The sequence below is a fragment of the Acinonyx jubatus genome, chromosome E2 (genome assembly GCF_027475565.1).
Source record: "Acinonyx jubatus isolate Ajub_Pintada_27869175 chromosome E2, VMU_Ajub_asm_v1.0, whole genome shotgun sequence".
In the NCBI taxonomy this organism is placed as follows: Eukaryota; Metazoa; Chordata; class Mammalia; order Carnivora; family Felidae; genus Acinonyx; species Acinonyx jubatus.
Genome location: NC_069396.1, coordinates 50,373,783 through 50,391,392, shown reverse-complemented (window position 1 = coordinate 50,391,392; position 17,610 = coordinate 50,373,783). Strand labels below are relative to the sequence as shown.

The window sequence follows — 17,610 nt, the reverse complement described above, 5'->3', positions numbered from 1 at the left end:
TGGTTTGGTTTTTTGGTAAGGATTTCCACCCCCCCCCCCTCACCTTTAGAAGTTTTTGTTTCCATATGGGAGGAGGGGAGGGAGCCTCTGGGCCACCTAGAATGAGGGGCCTCCCCAAAACAACACCCCACCTCTCCTGCTTTCGGTTCCAGATCTGAAGGAAGGGATGGGAGTAGAGGTAGCCGAGGAATCTGAGCTGAAATGGGGTATTCGGAGCAGGGACCCCAGAGTTCCCAGATCTTCTCAGCGCTCTACCCCTCTTGGAATTGCCCCTTCTAGGTGGGACTGTTCACTGTTCTGTTGTCAGGTTGTTATGGTGGGGGAGCGGTGTGCAGTGCCTGCTGGGAATGAGGCCGGCTCTGGGATTGGTCCAGTCCTGTGGGCATGACTCTTGCGACGGGCTGGAACAACTTCCGGTGGCATCTTCGGTGGTTTTACTTAGAGTGATGGGAATGAAGGTCTCTGTTGGGATGTCACTGAGTCAAGTACTTTCTGGGGTGCTTCTGGCACTCCTTATGATGTCACAGGAAGAAGTTCCCCAGAGGTCACTTCCTGTGATGATAGAAGAGACAGGTACTTCCTATGATGTCTCAGTGAGCCTTCCTTGAAGGCTACTTCAGGGATATCGTGGGGGCAAGTACTTCCTGTGGGATCTCCAGGGTATTTCCCGTGACGTCACTGGGATGGAGCATGCACTTCCTGTACTGGGCCATGGCCAGTCACTGACACTCCTTCTCCACTCGCACCCCTCTTTGGTGGGTCGTGGCCCGGGGGTCTTCCTAGGAGGAGAATGAGGGGTGGGACTTGGATCTTATCTGGAGGACTCTAAGGAAAAAGACCCAGTATTGTCAGGGTCACCTCTATCCGAACACGCCAAGTCTGTGAACCCACCTGGCAGCGAGGGGTGGGAGATGGAGCTGGTGAAAACTGCTGTTAAAGACCCCCATTCCCACCCCGCCTCTTGTGTGCATGCTCGTGTCCGCGTGGCTTTGTTCCATTGAGTCTGGTGAGCCAAACGTGTGGTGGCTCTGTCGGGCCATCATGACCCCAGTGTAGAGTTCAGTGAGCCATGGCAGGGTCCCTTGAGCTGGAATGCTCCGTGTGGTCTAAGAGTTTAGATTGGCTTGTGGTTTCCAGCAAGCTGGAGTGCTTTAGTAGTATCGGAGGGATCCGAGTGTCTTGGTGCTCTCTCACCACGGGCCCTGAGGCGCTAGAATGTTCTTTCTGATGGAGCCTGTCAAGCCAGGCAGCCCTGAGAGATGGTTTGGGAGTGGCTTCCCTGAGCACTGCGGCTGTGGTCTGCTCTAAGGCCTTGTTGGCGGGCTGAGATTTCAGGGCCTGACAACGCTATGGACTTAGAATAGCTGAGACCCACCTCTACCCTCGCCCATCTCCCCCTTTCCCTTGGAGACCACCTCCGCTCCCTCCAACCCAAAGCAGGGCCCCCAGTGCCCTGGTTCCATCATCAGCATCTCTGGGGGAGGGGCACCCATGCCCATCCTCTCCCCCATTTGTTCCCCTCCTAGGTCTTCCAGACCCTTCTCTGTCCCATGGCTTTGGGGGAATCAGGCCTCCTCGTCTCTCTCCCACACGAGAGAAGAAAAGCCAGAGACAATTCCCACCCCTAAAGCCTGGGAGACCCCTGCCCCTCGCTAGAGAGCCACCCCCAAATCAAAATGTGAAAATCCCTAGAAAGCAATAGCCTTCAAGGTACCTTGCACTGAATTTCCCACCCCGCCCCTTCCACCTAATGGGAGGCTGTAGCTTGGGCACTAGGGTGACTTTTTTCCATGCCCTCTTCATCTCCAGGGTGGGGGGCAGGCCCCATTTCCCCATCCCCCACCTCCCATCGCTGCTGCCCCCATCCCTAGTCTCCAGACTGAACCCAGATGGAGATTCCAGTGCCAAAACAATTCTTGATGTAACTTTGTACATATCTTCTGCAGGGGGCGGGGGGGGGGGCTCTTGGGGTTGGAGGTGGAGGTGGCCCTGTGGGCCATTGCTCCCCTCCACCTCTCAAAAGACCCTACAGTATTTCGCACTATCTCCACCCATAGTGGGTATTGCAGTGTCTAGCTGGAATATCCCCCTACGGCCCCCCAGGCCCCCATGAGGAGGGGAAGGAGCCAGGGAGAGGTAAAACACGGTCTGGGAGTGGGGAGGTGGGATTTGAAAGCGCTAATTTGCATATCATTTGCATCCTCAGCTGCCCTGGTTTGTCAGATGCTTTCTATAGCCCCTTTCAAGGGGGTCCGGGTCCCAATCAGCAGGACCCAGTAGTCCTGTCACACAGACACGTCTCTGGAGGCTGGGCCTCCCGAAAAATGTTCCCCTGGGGTATGTGTGTGACAACCCTCTCCCTATTCACATTTCTCGGGGACCCCCCTACCCCACCAGCCAGGGGTATCTGAAAGGTAGTTTGCTAGCTCAGTGAGCTAGTTCACTCACCAGATTGGTGAGTGGAGAGCCACACACCTTTCTCCATTTTTACCCTAGGAAACCCCCTCCACCATCCTCCCCAACCCTTGAAAGTCTCTTTGCATTCTGACCTCAATCTTTCGTGCTGCAGTGTGTCCAGAGGGGACACAGATGTGGGGTCAGGGATGGGGATCATTGAAAAACCCACCGCCTCTTTTTTTTCCTCCTCTTCCCTGTCAGCCAATCAGATCTCAGAGACTCTGAGTGGCCTCCTTGCACCCTGCTCTTCAGCACCCAGTAGGTGCTTAATAAGTGTTTGCTGCATTAAACTGTCTCCCTGTAACTCCCCATTCGCCCTCCAGCTCCCAACATCTTCCCCCAGAACTTCCCTCTCTCTTTCTTGGGCTCCCTATAGCTTTCTACCTTTTTCTCCTTGTGGCTCCCATCATTACCTGTCCTGTCTCTATCTTTGTCTAAATCTGTCTTTTGCCCTCTTCTCAACCCTCTCAAATCTCTCCCCTCCCCCATTCCCCCAGCAATTAAAAAAAAAAAAAAAAAGTGCCAAACTTCCTTAGAACTGAGCCGCTCTGGGGGGAGGGAACCTCAGATAGAGAGGAGAGAAATGGAGCCATCTCACTTTGAGGAGGCCCCTAAGAAGCATTGAAAAAGTCTGTGGACACTTAGCTAAATTGGGTCCCCCTTCCTCACCCCTCCCACCCTGAGTTTTTCTTAGAATCTTTGTAAGAAAAAAAAAAAAAAAGAAAAGAAAAAAAAAAAAACAACTCCCTCTCAGCTAACCCCTAACCTTTTGGATCCCCCAAATTCCACCAGCCGGGGAGAACCCCACTTTGCCTCCTTCAGGCAATTCTGTAGAAATTGGGGAGGAGGGGACAAGCTCAACCCCTCTTCTGTTGGCCTCGAGGGACGGGTACCAGCTGGATTCCAGAGAAGGACCTCAAAGCACTTAACGAGAAGGGGTTCAATGTGCCAAATTCACCTCCTTCATCCCCCGTCTCAGGGGCCTCTGAGCCAACCTGCCCCAGCCACCTTCTTCTGCCCTGTCCCAACCATCTCTGCATGGGCAAGGAGGCTTCACTGCAATAATTATTAGGGGATCAGAAGGTGAAGATCGTGTGCCACCTTTATCTGCCCTAGCCTGCCCCGGACTTGTAGGTGGGAATTATGGGTATCCCAAGCGGAGTTTGGTAAGAGTCAGACTTAGAGACCGTTGGGGACCTAGACTTGGAAGAACATGGCACCACTTTTCGGAGTGGCATTTCTTCTCCCCTTCTTAGCCCCCAAGTCCCGCACTCTCCCCTCTTTCCGTTTCTCTTGCCTACTTCTCCATCCCCCACCCTCCTTACTTCGTTTCTGATTGGTGGCCTACCGTTTGGAAAGTGAGGGGATTCCCCTGCATTGATGGTCGCTGTGGCAAGACCAGGACTCGAGGTCGTGGTACGCGGAGCGGTGGAAAAAGTATTAACTAAGAGCGGCGACGAGGCTGGCTATGGGGGTGTCCAGGCTGCTGATTGGGTGCCCACCTCTCGCGACAGCCAGGCAGGCCTTCGCTGTTGGCCACGCCCCTGCCCCGCGCCGACTTTGAAACTCCGAGGCCGGCTATCGCGAAAGCCTGAACCGGATGTCACGATGGGGAGGACGGGATCGCGATGCCCAAGTTGGGGCACCGAGGGCCGGGGACACAAGTTTACGGCTCTCGTGGAGTCGCGACACCCAGCCCTGCTATCTGATCCCTCTACACTGCAGTCAGCTGTCTGGACGCCGTGGTGGAGGGGCTTCTCTCGGTGGCGCCGCGGCTGGTGTGTGTCAGGTCCGTCTCAGTGGCCCCTGCCAGTCGCGTTGGGGATTGCTGGGTGGCAGGGAGGGAGATGGGGAACGTCTCTGTGGGGGTGGGGAGGGGGGGGTTGCTGTTTTTTAACCCCTTCTCAGCCAGTCCAGGACATTCTTGTCTCTCAGAGATAAGTGGGGGGGACCGCCTAATCCCCCTCCCGCACACCTTTCCTCCTCCCTACCCCACCCCCCCAAAACCACCAACCTCTCATATTCTAAGTGACTCCATCACCACCGGCCACCGGGACCTGCGGCCTCATTGCTCCAGCCCGCCCCACTCGACCGTCAGACTCGCTCATCGAACTCTTTTTGATTAACCCTTTCTGTGTTCATCCCACGGAAAACTGTGTGTCCGGCGAGGGGGAGGGGGGAGGCGAGGGGCAGCAGCTACCTTTCCTCCATCTCCTCCCACCGCCCATGCCTCCCCACCCGCACCCCATCCCATGGCCTACCCCATCCGTCACCTTAGGGTCCTCCCCGCCCTGGGGAGAGTGACCCTTTATAAATATCTCTGCTGTTTGGCTTTGTCCCTTTCAAAGGCGGGGCCAGGGGCGTGGCCTCCTGCAAGCGGAGCTCTGACTCCGGCCCCAGTCTTATCTGTGCCCTCCCCCCACACTCCCCACCCCTTCATTGTAAATAGTCACTTTTGTACTGGGTTTGAGCCAGGGGACGTGGGGAGTCATTTTTTTTCTTTGTGTTGACATCTCAGGCCCCTGGAGGCATGGCCCACATTCCGGTTACATTTGGGAGAATCCCAAGGTGGGTCCTCTCACCTGCCCCCAGTGCCGAGGATTTCAAGATATCAGTATTACTCCCAGAGGAATGCGGTGCACCGATCCCCTCCACGGGGAGGTGGGAGAGGCGTGGCAAAGGTGTAGTCTGACGGGATGTCTCGGTTGTCCCCATCTATGAAATGGGTTGGTCCTCCAGGTTCCCTGGGGAGCCTCAGTGAGATAATGGTGGAGTTAGCATCTCTCTTTGCCCCTTTCTCTGTTTGGGACAGACAGTGTAAGAGAGTGGAGGCGAGGGGATGACTGTCTACGGAGAACAGACCGCTAAATCCTTACTGGGGACCTTAAGCTAGCTTCTCCCATGCCTGTTCTCGCTCTTGGACAATGGGGGGATTGGAGGACCTGTGAGGTCCCTTGGGTATCCCCAATCCTTACATTAAAGGCCCAAGCCCAGAGCTGGCCCGCTGCCTGCTGTCCCACATTCCCACGTTCCATGTCTTGGGCCCAGACCATCCGCCATGTGGCCATGCCTCCAGTGCCTCCATTCAACCCCCTCTAACTGATTCCTTCCATCCTTTGCGACCAGAGAAGCCGCCCACCTCCCCACCTCCCCCCCACCCCCCCACCCCCCCACCACCTCCAGAAGCTCCTGGCTGGGGCCCACTGCCCTCTCCCCTCCCCCTCCCCACATTGCCATGCCTGGGCCACGCCCACCCCCCCACCCACCACCCCCAGTGTCCGTCGTGTGACCTAGTGCACCATGTATTAGCTTCCATGGCCCCCACCCCGGCCCCCACCACACCCCTCCCCCCCTCCCTCGGCGACTTCACATTTTTTTGCCGCGATAAACGCCATCTCAGCATCTGTGTCTAATGTTGTCTTTTTTGCTTGACATCACACACTCCTTCTTAACCCATCCCCTTCCCTCTCCCTCCTCCCCACACCTCCACCCTCATCCTAAATTCTTTCCCCCTTTCCCTTGAGGGCTCTGGGTATCCAGGGGAGGGGGGGGGGGGACCCCTGAGGATGGGCTCAGGAGGGGGAAAGAGGGGAGGGGTGGATTATTCTCTCTGGACTGGGCCAGCACCCAGAGCAAATGTGTCAGAGGGGAGCCAGCATCCAGGTTTAGGTTGGGGGGGGGGGCTCAGTGTCCAATCAGGAGGGTCGACGCCACTACCTGCACCACATATACTCAGCACGACAGCCGCGCAAAGACGCTCCTGGACCCAAGTCCACACGCACAGCATTGCAAACGCACAGCCCCGAGCAGAGTCAGGATAGCCTGGGGTTACGGTTTTGGAGTCAGGTAAGATCTGGATTCAGATCCCAGTGCTGCTATGTAACCCTGGGCCCTTGCCCCTCAGAACCTCCATCTCCCTATGTACGAAACGGAGACGTTTTTAATGTTATTTCTACGGTCGATACTAGGATTCAATACACCATCCGCTTAAAAAAAAAAAAAAATACTGAGCACGTACAATCTATAAGGCACCATTCTGGGTGCTGGAGATAAAGCGGTTAACAAAACAGACCCAGATAGCTCTGCCTTCATGGAGCATAGATTCTCCTGGAAAATCTGGAGATTCTTCCTTAGCACAGAACCTGGCATTCGGGACTAAAACCAATTCAGAGGTTGCAAACCATCCGCCAGCAGGCCTATCTGGTGCACACGCAATCTCGTTGGGCCCAAACAGCAGTTTGTGTGAATTTGGTGCCAGCATTTAAACCTTGGGAGACTTCCGAAAATGTGGGTTGCAGGACCCTCCTGAGGCATCAGATGCACCATCTCTGGTGATAGCCATGTGGCCAGAATTGGCTGGAGTGGTCCAGTCACTACCCCTCATCCAGGGCAGGCAGCATCAGCCCCTCCCCCACCCTACACTCTGTTTTTGTCACCTGCCTGGCCCCTGGACACATTTGAGTTTGCAACCCCTGTGGTAAACGTTTAATACCAAGCCCCTTACATTTTGGAGGTGTCAGAGATGGCTGGGCAGGTGATGATGTCCCGAGCACGAGGAAGAATGGCATTGGAGTTGGAGAGACAGGTTTAGGGTGAGGCCAGACGGGCTGGTTCCGGTGTGACCGGGGCACCTCGCTTCCTCTCTCTGGGTCTCAGTCTCCACGTATGGAAAATACCCTACAAAGGTGTACTTACCTTCTGGAATATTCCAGAAGGATTCCACGAGCGCATCACCCCATCAGTACCTGACACAGAAGAGATGCTCAGCACACAGTGGTCACTTGTAGAGACCCCTCCAACTGAAAAATAACAATAAAAGGATTCTAGGGAAGAACAGAAACCGAGAGAGGGGGGTAGGAGGAAGGAAACTGAGGCTAGGACAAAGTGAGAAAGCAAGTAGCAGACGTGGAGAAGAGTCCTCAGCTGCTCGGAGTGTGGTTTGTTTTGTTTTTTTTTTTTTCATTCATTCAGTCAACCATCCGTTCATTCATTTGTTCCGCAGACATTTATTGAGCACCTGCTATGTTCTCAGGCCTAGGGACATGGCAATGGCCCTGACAGGTCACTGTTCTCGTGTTGCCAGCCCGAAAGCCACATCCGCACCTCTTAGCACACAGTCGATGCTCAAAAGTCTACCATTCCTGGCCCCACAGGCACGTCTGGTCCTGGTCTGTAGCCCACAAGTATTGCCTGGTATTCAGAAATATTGCCTAGCCAGGCCATTTTCTGGAAAAGTCGAGGACTTTTCCACCAGGAAGCTGGGAACTTCGAAGGGATTTGAGGGAGAGGGTGGAGTGTGGTCTCTAGTCTGCTGTGTGACTTTGGGAATCTCTCTGACCTCTCTGACCCAGGAGGTGGAAAGGAGAGGAGACGAGGTCAGGATGTAGGTGAGTAATGGGGGATTCCTGACTCCCTCAAAGCCTCCAAACCTTCTCTTCTGGAGGGGGGGGCGGATTTTAGGGGTGCAGGGTGGCCTCAATGAGAAGACAGATGAAGAAAAAAGAAGGAGTTGCCTGGAGGAGGGAGATGGCCCCTGAGGCAGGGCTGGGAGGGGAGGAAGGAGGGAAGAGCGGGGCCTGGGTCCGGGGATGAGGGTCTCCGGAGTGGCTCTGAGAGAGCACATCAGAGCAAGGTCATTTGGAGAGAACAGAGAAGGTAGAGGTGGACCGGCACAGAGGGAAAGACAAGCAGAAACACGAAACAGACAAGAGACAGAAACAAGACAGGGATGGGGATACGGTTGCCAGATGTAGCATATAAAAATACAGTATGTCCGGTGACCTTTGAATTTCAGATTAAAAAAAAAATTTCCTTAAGGATAAATATGTCCCGTGCAATGTTGGAGCTATACTTACACTAAATATTAGCTGTTGCTTATCTAAAATCCAAAGGTAGCTGGGCATCCTGGATTTTATCCGGCAACCTTAAAAGGAAGAGAACAGAGATCTGAGGGGCATCAGTGACGCCAGGACAACTAGTCAGAGGAGTCAGGTCGTCTGGGTCCACTTTCTGGAATCCTAAAGCCAGTGTGCTTGGCTCAGCGCCCCTCTCTCTCCCCGGGTCCCCTTCTCTCTGCCCCTGGGGCTCCCTCTTCTCTGCGTCAGTCTCCCCAGCTCTCTGCCTCTCAGACCCCTCTCTTTTCCACTCCGTTTCCCTCTCCTGCAGACAGTCTCTCTGTTCCCTCCATTCCTCTTCCCCCTTCAGTCTTGCTCTACCCTCAGGCATCTGCCTCAGACATCAAAGGTGATTGACCCACCAGGTCACCCTTCCCCAAGTTAAGTGGGCTTCGGGGCAAGTGACAGGCAGGTGGGGAGTGCATTCAGAGACACTACTGTTTTCCTCAGTCAGGGCTGTTGAAGCTTGGGGCTGGGAGGGGGAAGAGACAGTCTACTGGAAAAACTCTCCATCAGCAGGCCAGGCCTTGGGGAGTCTGGCAAGTACAGACCTCCCCAGGGTCCCCTCCATCCTCCTATCCCCAACCGTGACTTAGTCTTTCTAAAGTGTCCTCTCCACCAAAACGCCCCATTGCAGCATTCTGGAGAGAGCTCGGCCACATGGTTTCTGGCCCCCTTGCCCTTGCCTCTGTCTCTCTCTCTGCCTCAGTTTACCTTCAGTACCTCTCTGGGTGTCTGTCTCATCACATCTGCCTCCTTCCATTGCTCTTTTTCTCCCCCCCACCTCTTTTTTTTTTTTTTTTTTTTTTTTTAATTTCATCTCCTTGTATCCCTCCAGGGCTCTGCCTCTCTGCTCGCTTCCGCTGGGGGGGGGTCGGGGGGTGGGGGGGGTGGGATCTCTGCGTACCTCTCTGAATCACTTTCTGTTTCCGCCCGCCTCCGCATCTCCTTCTCCCTGTGTACCCATTATCGCTGAGTGGCAGCGAACAGAATCCACTCCGGCCAGTGTAAACTTATTAGGGGACACAGAGCCTGTATGAAGAAACTCTCCAGGCTGAGCCTTCAAGGCACTTCCAAATCTACCCTCCAGAAATAGCCGCCCAGGAACTGCTGGTCCTCCTGCAAGATCAGGAAGCCAGCCGCTGGGCTCCGCAAGGGCACCAGCCCTGGGAACCGGTGGAGGCAGGGGCGGCGGCCTCGCGGCTACCTCCCTCCCCGCAGACTTTAGTTAGAAATTCAAGCTTCCCGCGGAGGCATCTGATTGGTGGACCCTAAACCTACTTCCGGAACGGCCAACCACAAGGTATTCTGGGAAGTGTAGTTTTTTTTGGCTTGCCAGTCTGCGGTCGCAGGAAAGCGCTGCCGAAGACTGGGACAGACGCTACGCGGAAGAGATGTTGGAGGGACCCGTTTTCTCCCCATTACCGCACGCCCTCTTTCTCTGTCCACCTCTCTTTCTATGTGCATGTGTTTCCCACCTTCCGTCTTTCAGTTTGTCTCTATTTTTCTCTTTTTTGCCTCTTTTTCACCGTCCAGTCGTTATTTCAGTCCTTCCACCTCTATGGCCTTCTCTGTCTTCTTTCTTCGCCACTGGCCGTGCCAAGCCCCACTGCGTTCCTGCCTCATCCCCACCTTTATCCCCAGTTCCAGCTCCAGTGCTGAGCAGAGTCTCCCTCCTGGCCCTCACCCCATTCTCAGCTGGACTGGAAGCTGAGCGTTCTAAAGCAGGGAATATATGGATGTCCCTGGTTCCAGGAACAAGCTAGGAAGAGAACCCAGGCTCTGACCTTACTCAGCTGCTCTCCCTGCAGGTGGGCAACGTGAACCACAAGTTGGGTGAGTTCCTGGCCAGGGCTGAAGTGGCCACAGAGGTTTGGGGACAGAGCTAGACCCTCTGTTGGCCAGATATAATTGAACACTCCTGGCAGCTGTGGCCACGGCCACCTGCTCCCATCTGCACTATTCTTTCTCTGACCCAGCCATCCCAGAACCACCGGGAAATGGAGCTGCATCTTTCTCAGGAAGCACATGGTCATTCAAAAGGTATTAAGTGTCTACTATATGCCAGGCACTGTTCTAGACATTGAGTAACAAAAAGAGACAATTCTTCCTATCCTGGGGACCTTATACATTATGGGGGGCGGGGGGTGGGGAGAGATGGACAATAAACAAGATAAATAAGTAAATCACCCAGTACACTAGGTGATAATACACATCATAAAGAAAAATGAAGCCGAGAAGGGAAACTGAGAATTCTGGGAGAAAGAGGCATTGCAATTTCAATAAGGTGAATGGTGAGACTTTACTGGAAATATGACATGTGAGTACATACCCGAAAGACGTGGCGGTGGGCATGTGGGTACCTGGGGAAAGAGCATTCCAGTCAGAGAAAACAGCAAGTGCAAAGGGCCTAGGGTGGGATGTCCCTGGAGTATGTGTGGAATAGCAAGGAGGCCAGGGTGTCTGGAACAGAGTGAACAAGGAAAGGGTGGGAGGAAATGGGGTCAGAAAAGAGAGAAAAGGGGCCATATTATTTAGGATCTTGGGGGCTAGTGTAGGACTTCTACTTTTCCTCCTAGTGAGATAAAAGCCATGGGAGGTTTCTGAGCAGACAGATGTGAGCCGACTCAGGTTTTAACAAGATCCCTTTGGGGGGGGGGGGGCTAGAGAGTAAACAAGGAGCCTAGGGAGAGGGTGACTGAAGTAATCCAGGAAGAAGATGATGGTGACTGAACCAGATGGTGACTGTGGAGGCAGAAAGGAGTAGTCAAACACTGACAGAACATGAAGGGAGCACTGTTAGCATTGACTGGCGGACTGGGTGTGGGGAGTGAAAGAGAAACAAAAGTCAGGGATGACTCCAACTTACATGAAACTCTTAGCGCGGGAGTTTGGTTCCAATTAAGATTAGAAATTCAGAATCAGGCTAAGGCTAAGCTTAAGGATCAGTAGCAATCAGTATTGGTGGAGTTTGGTTTGGGGTTGAAGACAGGGTTAAGATTCAGGGTACAGGATGGGGCACCTGGGTGGCTCAGTCGGTTGATTTGACTGACTCTTGATTTCAGCTTAAGTCAAGATCCCAGGGTCGTAGGATGAAGCCCTGAGTGGGGCTCTGTGCTGGGCATGAAGCCTGCTTAAGATTCTCTCTCCCTCTCCCTTGTCTCTCTCTCTCTCTCTCTCTCTCTCTCTCTCTCTCGTTGAAAAAAAAAATTTCAGGTAAAGGTGACAACCAGCCTAGTGTTTGGGTTATGGCTATGGTTGGGGTTAGGGCTGAGTACACAGGACCTGGGTAAAGACTGGGTATAGAGTTAAGACAGCTAGAATCAAAATCAGGGCTAGGATTGTAGCTAAAATCAGGGCTGGATTTGGATCTAGGGCTGGATTGGGACTGACACAGAGATCAAGGTCAGCGTGAATCTCTGCTTAGGACCAGGATTAAGGTTCAGACTTGTGATATAAGTGGGTCATAATCATCAGACTTACTTAACAGTAGTATCAGGGCCAAGGTCATTAGAGAGAGAATTAGGCCAAGACAGTGTTGGGTTCAAGGACAAATTCAAGTTTGGGTTTATACCAGAAACAGAGCTAGGGATTTACCTGAGGTCAGAGTCAGGTTAGGTCAAAGGTAGAATTGAGACTAAGATTGGGGTAAGATTACCTTTAAATGTTCACTCAGCTTTTGGCACGATGTGAGTTGGGTCCTAATATGAGAAGACATTGTACTACCATTGGAGATGGATATGTGAATTGAAGATTCAGGAATTTTAATGTTGGGGTCTTGTCAGCTTTCTGTATGAGAAGGTAGGTTGGGCATGGTAGGTAGTAAGGTAACTTTAGCTGCTGTAACAAATAAACCCTGACATCTCAATGGCTTAGGACAACAGCAGGTTAGCTCCTGCTCACACAACAGTACAATGTGGGCTCAAAGTAGATGTCCATTTATAGGCTCCACCATCACCAATGCGTGCTGCCCAAGGAAGGGGAAGGAGAAGGTGGAGAAGCCTTCCTAACTTCTTTCTGTCACCTCTGCTAATCTTCTATCTGCGAACACTAATCACTTGCCCCTTACCAGTGATACAGAAGAGGACCCTGGGAGGAGTAGAGTGGAGTAACAGCCCTAGAATTGATGGAGAGAAATATGCGTGGACAGTCTTCAGCCCTGGTGTTGGAGGGCTGAGAAGGGGCATGGCCAAAAATCCAGGTAGATGGCAGAGACTGAGAAGGCAGAGAAACTCAGTGTCGGAGAGAAACAGAGACCCCAGAGAGGAGGGGAGAAGTCAGAGAGAGGGACAAGAGACGCAGAGAAAGGACAGAGACACACAAGAGAGGCAGAGCCAGAGAGATGGGGGATAGAAACCCAGAGAGAGCAGGACAGACGTATCATGAGGGGGTGAGTAGAGACCCAGAGAAAGAGAAAAAGAGAAGCGAAAATACAGAAATCCAGGGAAGGTGGCTGGGGGCAGACCCCAGAAGCCCCCTCCTCACCTTCCCTGGATCTACCTTTCACTCCTCTCTTCACTCAGCGATGAATGACCTCCCACTCTGGGTCCTTCCAAGTGATACCGATATGTAGTTCATTTGTTGATTTTAGTAAATGAACTGTCATTTCCCTTTTCTTTCCTTTTTTTTTTTTTTTTAAAGTTTTGTATCTTAGAGGCAGGAGGGAGTCTGCCCAATTCTGACCACCCCCCTTTAAAAACAAAACAAAACAATCATAACGCTTTCCTCTCTTGCTATAGATTCCAGAGATTGGGTGGAACTTTGAGGATGAAGGTAGAAAACAAGCGGCCTTTGGTGAGGGGTATCCCCACATCACCCCAGGTGCCTTTGGCTCTTTTCTCCCCACCGGAAGATTGATCCCTGGAGACGTTTTTCAAATACAGATCACTTGCGGACCAAGAGGGGGTGGGCAGAGGTCTCTGGGTCGGCTTCTGCCTACCCCGCGAGGCCCAGAGATTCATGTGTCCGTAGGGCAAGATGTACTTCGCCAACCTCCCATGGCAAGACCTTTTTGCGGGCAAATAAAGTCTCCAGGACCCACACCCTTCCACAACCTAGTGACTGCTCCAGGCCAGGTGCTAGAAGGGGGGCGGTGCTGGAGTCGGTGGGGGAGAAGGCGTGGCTAGAGCGGGAAGAGAGGGAGGCGTGGTGTGCTGTGGGAGGACTTCGGCACACCCAGCCGTGGAATTGACAGATGGGCGTGGCTTAATGGCCTCACGCCTGGGATTGGAGGGTTGAGGCGTGACCACACAATGTTGGGCGTGGCTAAGGGAAGCAGGCTTCCGGGAGAGGGAAGGTAGCTGTCGCTGTTTAGCCCTGGGATTGGAGGGCTGGGGAGAGGGCGTGGTTCCGGAACCCGGGCCTGCGCGGGCGTCTGAGAGTGGATGCCAGGGTTAACCTTGTAACTAGCCCTGGGGACAGAAGACGCGGAAAGTATCGACGCAGGTCCTCCAAGCGCTCAGGAGTACACGGGTTGGCAAACATAACACCCAGAGGAGGCACAGTGAAGTTGATGGAATGTCACCCAGCAGACACTGTGGAATGACGCACTAGATCGAATAGGCTGCCCTTGAGGAGCCCCTTGCCACGGGCTGGGTGACCCCCGACATGCTCCATCTCCTTGAATCCTCCCTCACAAAGCCTTATGAGGTGGAAGCTGTGATTGCCTCCATTCTACAGACAAGGAAAAGGAGACACAGAGACGCTAAGTAATTTGCCCGAAATCGTCCAGCTAGTGAGCCGTGAGCAAGAGTTGAAGCCATGCCACCTTCCCGAGCCTATGCTCTCATTTACTAAAGCTCAAATACTCCCACGGACCCCAGGAGCAGACACAAGGTAACAAACAACAAACGCACACAACGCACACCCTGACTGGATCCTCTCCCCGTGCCCACCTTGCCAGCTGTGGGACTCCACAACCCAGCCTCCCCGCCTCCCAAGCCTGGGGTCCTCACCTGACCCAGCAATGACAATCCTTGCTTTATTTACCCAGCTTTCTTGGCGCGGCTGGGGTCAAATAACCAAAGTTGCTAGCCACTGAGCCTGAGACCCTTGGAAAGACCTAGCATGGATTTCAGAGTGTCTTTGCCCCCTAAGCTTGAGTTAACTTGGAGGGAGTCCTGGCCTAATAGCTAAGAAGAGAGACTCCGGGTTTGTCACCCTTCCTTTGTCATTGGCTACCTGTGGGATCATGGAAAAGGCAGCCCTCTCTCGTTCTCTCTTTCCCATCTATACCATGGGGGATCATCAAGGACCTTCCGTCTTGGATTGTGGCAAATACTGTGCTATCCGTTTATAAAGTACTTAGAACACAGCCTGACACAGACTAAGGGCTCTGTAGGTGCTAGTTATTAGTAGATGTGAGTCTCCATTTCTCTGTCCAAGGGGTGCGACAAACCAGATAGTCTGAACCTGAGCATTCATTGAACCCCCCGAAATTGCACACAAAATTGCATGTGTTTACATACAACTTTTATTAGATTCCCCAGTGGGTCCCCAAAATGGTAAGAGAAGTCCACAGGAAGGCACAAAAAGGTGTCTTTCTCTATAGCAAGGGACCCCCAATCACATCACCCTGTCCTGACACCAGGCTTCCCATGTAAAATCCACACTACCCATCCCGGTCTGCAGCGTCCCACTCCACTGGCCAACCCATCAGCCTGACCTTGAGGGGACTCGGATTCAGCCTTGCTGGCTCTCCTTGCCACCCCCCACCCCCCATCCCTGGCCCTCTCTCTGCTCATCAAACACACCAAATTCTGTCTGGCCTCAGGGACTTTTTACATTTGCTTTTCCTCTTCTTTCCAACTCAGCTTCCTACCTAAAATAGCCACACAACTCACCTCACCCCTCCCCAGAGTCTCTCATGAATATCCCCTTTTAGCGCCTAACGCTCTTCATTCATTGCTTCCAACATGACTTTATAAAGCGGACGTGTCAGGTGCTCTTTCAGGCAACAGACACAGCAGTAAACAAGACAAAGTCGCTGCCTTCATGGGGGGCTGACCCTCTGAACCTCTTAACTGTTTATTTGCTGGTCTATTGTCTTCCTCCACCACCCCACCCCCAAATAAAATGTTTACTCCCTGAGAACCAGAAGCATTCCTGTCTCCTGCTCTCTAACACACTTTTTTTAAATGTTAAAATGTATCCTAAACAGGATCTGCATACAGCCTCCATGTGTGTTCCAGACATTCCTTGGTAATTACAAAGGGGGGAAGGTATTTATACAGTGGTGAGATCATACGTCTCATCTGACTCTGTACTGACACCGTGGGAACCTGCTTGGGAGTCTCTCTCTGCCCCCCCCCCCACTTGCATTCTCTCTCTCTCTCTCAAAAATAATAAACAAACTTTAAAAACATATGTATATATATGCTTGAATTTCAAATTTGAACGTGCGAAGTTTGAACACTTGAAATTTGAACGTTTGATAGTATTAAGAAATTATGATTAATATTTAGACATCCTATTGTGTGGCTGTACGTCAAAAACAATCTTATTTAGAGCCGCATACTCTAGTGTGAGTAGTCGAAATGATCTTATGGCTGGGATTTATTTCAAATAATCTAGCAGATGCAGGAAGAGAGATGAAACGAGAATGGCCATGTGGCAATAACAGCGGAGCCTGGGTGACAGGTATGTGAGGCTTCAGTAAACCACTTGTGTACGTATTAATCTGCTCAGGCTGAGATAACAAAACTCCCTAGACTGGGTAGATTAGATCACATACATCTATTTTCTCCTAGTTCTGCAAGTCCAAGAACAGGGTTCTCGCCGTGTCCTCACACAGACTTCCCTTCGTGCTGGTGGAGAGGGAGAAAGAAACAGAGAGAGAGTGCGCGCTGGTGTTTCTTCCTCTCTAAGGACACCACTTTCAATAGATTGGGGTCCCACTCTTATGTTCTCCCTTAACCGTAATCACCTCCCCCAAGACCCCATCTCCAAATACCATCCCCTGATGGTTAGGGCTTCACCATATGAGTAGGACGGGAAGGGAACCACAGTTCAGTCCATAACAGCGTGTGTTTGAAATTTTCCATGATAAGAAGTTCTTCAGGAGAATTCTCAAATGCCAGTGTGCATCAGAATCGCCCTGAGTGCTGGTTTAAAATGCGGCTACTTGGGGGGGGGGGGAGGGGGGACGGGGGGGGAGTGCCTGGCTAGGCAGCTGGTAGAGCGTGTGTGTGACTCTTGATTTCAGCGTCGTGAGTTCCATCCCCATGTTGGGTGTGGAGCCTACTTAAAAAAATAAAATGAAATCTAAAGTGCAGCTACTTAGAGACTCATCCTCAGAAACATCTGATTCTCTGGTGTGGGGCCCAGAGGCTGCACGTTTAACGAGCTCCCCAAGCTCTCCTGATGACCCTTGGACCATCATCACCCTACTTCACTCCCAACCTCGGAAAAATAGTGCCAAGTACAGAAATCCAGGAGTTAGGGTGCAACGCAGTCCCTCTGAGTGCAAGAGGTCAGTGGACTCTGGGGAGTGAGTCCCAGCCATGCTTCATGTAAACCTCCACTGTTAATCCAAACACATTCCAGCCATCTTGTCATTTCATCCATAGATTCCAGAAGGTATCTTTAAAAACAAGGGCTTTTTAGAGGCACCTGGCTGGTTCCCTCAGAAGAGCATATGACTCTTGGTCTTGAGGTCATGAGTTCAAGGCCCACATTGGGTGTAGAGATTACTGAAATAAATTAAAAAAAAAAAAACTTAAATAAGGGCGTTTAAAAACATCACTAAAATACAATTATCACATCTATTTTTAAAATTTTTTTAAAATGTTTATTTATTCTCGATAGAGTGAGAGTGGGGGAGGGGCAGAGAGCGAGAGACAAAGAATCCCCAGCAGGCTCCAGACTCTGAGCTGTCAGCGCAGAACCTGACATGGGGCTCGAACTCACAAACCACGAGATCATGACCTGAGCCAAAGTCGGACGTTTAACTGACTGAGCCACCCAGGCGCCCCACACCTAAATTTTTTTTTAGAATAATTCCTAACATCACTTAAAACTCCTATGTCACCCAGTGTGTTTGAACATATGAGAGGAGTTTTTACTCTTATGGTGAGGATTCCATGGTGGGAAATTAAGCCAACAACAACAGATGGCAATTATTCAATCTCATGAAAACAAAAAGTTATCAGAGAAAATAAATGTAATCATAGCACACTATAAGGCTCAGCTGGGGACAGGATTTTACTTAGTCATAATAATACAGACATGAATATTGATCTAATAATAAATTGCAAAGCGA

At 52.0% G+C, this 17,610-nt stretch overlaps 1 long non-coding RNA gene across 1 annotated transcript; it reads right to left on the bottom strand.

Moving 5' to 3' along the window:
- Nucleotides 1-26: 26 nt before the first annotated feature.
- Nucleotides 27-10,439, bottom strand: LOC113593425 (uncharacterized). The gene is made up of 4 exons (XR_003413587.2): nt 9,259-10,439; nt 8,313-8,380; nt 7,153-7,256; nt 27-779 (listed from the first exon to the last, which is right to left on the bottom strand). It is a non-coding gene; the product is annotated as an uncharacterized LOC113593425 (long non-coding RNA).
- Between the last annotated feature and the right edge of the window lie 7,171 nt (nt 10,440-17,610).